Genomic DNA, 2,500 nt, shown 5'->3' with positions numbered 1-2,500 from the left:
AGAAATTGGCGGGGATGTGTCTCTTGTGGCTCACGGGGCTGTTAGGGTGGCACAGAAATCCCTCGGAATGGGAAAACGGGTCATTTTCGTGTTGCCACATTGCATGCGAACGGCATGAAACTTCCAGAGGCATTTGCAGCAGGAATGCATGTGCAGTCAAAAAATTGAATATTTTTCACGGATAGACCCCGTGAAACGCTAGAAATTGGCGGCGATGTCTCTCTTGTGGCTCACGGGGCTGTTAGGGTCGCACAGAAATCCCTCGGAATGGGAAAACGGGTCATTTTCGTGTCGCCACATTGCATGCGAACCGCATGAAACTTCCAGAGGCATTTGCAGCAGAAATGCATGTGCAGTCAAAAAATTGAATATTTTTCACGGATAGACCCCGTGAAACGCTAGAAATTTGCGGGGATGTGTCTCTTGTGGCTCACGGGGCTGTTAGGGTGGCACAGAAATCCCTCGGAATGGGAAAAAACGGGTCATTTTCGTGTCGCCACATTGCATGCGAACCGCATGAAACTTCCAGAGGCATTTGCAGCAGGAATGCATGTGCACTCAAAAAATGTGATATTTTTCACGGAGAGACCCCGTGAAACGCTAGAAGTGGGCGGGGATGTCTCTCTTGTGGCTCACGGGGCTGTTAGGGTGGCACAGAAATCCCTCGGAATGGGAAAACGGGTCATTTTCGTGTCGCCACATTGCATACGAACCGCATGAAACTTCCAGAGGCATTTGCAGCAGGAATGCATGTGCACTCAAAAAAGTGAATATTTCTCATGGATAGACCCCGTGATACGCTAGAAATTGGCAGGGATGTCTCTCTTGTGGCTCACGGGGCTGTTAGGGTGGCACAGAAATCCCTCGGAATGGGAAAACGGGTCATTTTCGTGTCGCCACATTGCATGCGAACCGCATGCAACTTCCAGAGGCATTTGCAGTAGAAATGCATGTGCAGTCAAAAAAAATTGATATTTTTCACGGATAGACCCCGTGAAACGCTAGAAATTGGCGGGGATGTGTCTCTTGTGGCTCACGGGGTTGTTCGGGTCGCACAGAAATCCCTGGGAATGGGAAAACGGGTCATTTTCGTGTTGCCACATTGCGTACGAACCGCATGAAACTTCCAGAGGCATTTGCAGCAGGAATGCATGTGCACTCAAAAACTTCTATATGTTTCACGGATAGACCCCGTGAAACGCTAGAAATTGGCGGGGATGTGTCTCTTGTGGCTCACGGGGCTGTTAGGGTGGCACAGAAATCCCTCGGAATGGGAAAACGGGTCATTTTCGTGTTGCCACATTGCATAGGAACGCCATGAAACTTCCAGAGGCATTTGCAGCAGAAAGGCACGTGCACTCAAAAAATTTAATATTTTTCACGCATAGACCCCGTCAAACGCTAGAAGTTGGCGGGGATGTCTCTCTTGTGGCTCACGGGGCTGTTAGGGTCGCACAGAAATGCCTCGGAATGGGAAAACGGGTCATTTTTGTGTGGCCACATTGCATAGGAACGGCATGAAACTTCCAGAGGCATTTGCAGCAGGAATGCATGTGCACTCAAAAACGTCTATATTTTTCACGGATAGACCCTGTGAAACGCTATAAATTGGCGGGGATGTCTCTCTTGTGGCTCACGGGCGCTGTTAGTTAGGGTCGCACAGAAATCCCTCGGAATGGGAAAAGGGGTCATTTTCGTGTTGCCACATTGCGTACGAACGGCATGAAACTTCCAGAGGCATCTGCAGCAGAAATGCATGTGCACTCAAAAACGTCTATATTTTTCACGGATAGACCCCGTGAAACGCTAGAAATTGGCGGGGATGTGTCTCTTGTGGCTCACGGGGCTGTTAGGGTCGCACAGAAATCCCTCGGAATGGGAAAACGGGTCATTTTCGTGTTGCCACAATTGGCATACGAACGGCATGAAACTTCCAGAGGCATTTGCAGCAGAAATGCATGTGCACTCAAAAACGTGAATATTTTTTCACGGATAGACCCCGTCAAACGCTCGAATTTGGCGGGGATGTTTCTCTTGTGGGTCACGGGGCTGTTCGGCTCGCACAGAACTCCCTTGGTCCACCTGATTCCTGCATACAGGCAGCAACTAAAACTCTGTAAACCTGCTGTGAGGACATCTAAACAGTGGACCAGTGAGGCTGTGGAAGATTTGCGGGCGTGCTTAGACTGTACTGACTGGGATATGTTCACGACTGCTACCAATAGTCTGGATGAACTCACAGAGGCTGTGTACATCAGCTTCTGTGAGGACTGCTGTATCCCAACACGTACCAGGGTGAACTTTAACAACAACAAGCCCTGGTTCTCAGCAAAGCTCAAAAGGTTGAGGTTGGAGAAGGAGGAAGCGTTTAGGAGTGGGGATAGAGACAGATTCAAGGAGTCGAAGAACAGGTTTAGCAAAGCGGTGAGAGAGGCTAAACGACTGTACTCAGAGACACTAAAACACCAGTTCTCTACTAACGACGCTGCTTCTGTCTGCC

This window comes from Petromyzon marinus, unplaced genomic scaffold, assembly GCF_048934315.1.
Source record: "Petromyzon marinus isolate PM22_M1 ecotype Great Lakes invasive population unplaced genomic scaffold, UKy_Petmar_22M1.pri1.0 PM_G_Scaffold_18, whole genome shotgun sequence".
Classification (NCBI taxonomy): domain Eukaryota; kingdom Metazoa; phylum Chordata; class Hyperoartia; order Petromyzontiformes; family Petromyzontidae; genus Petromyzon; species Petromyzon marinus.
This window is presented reverse-complemented; position numbering follows the sequence as displayed.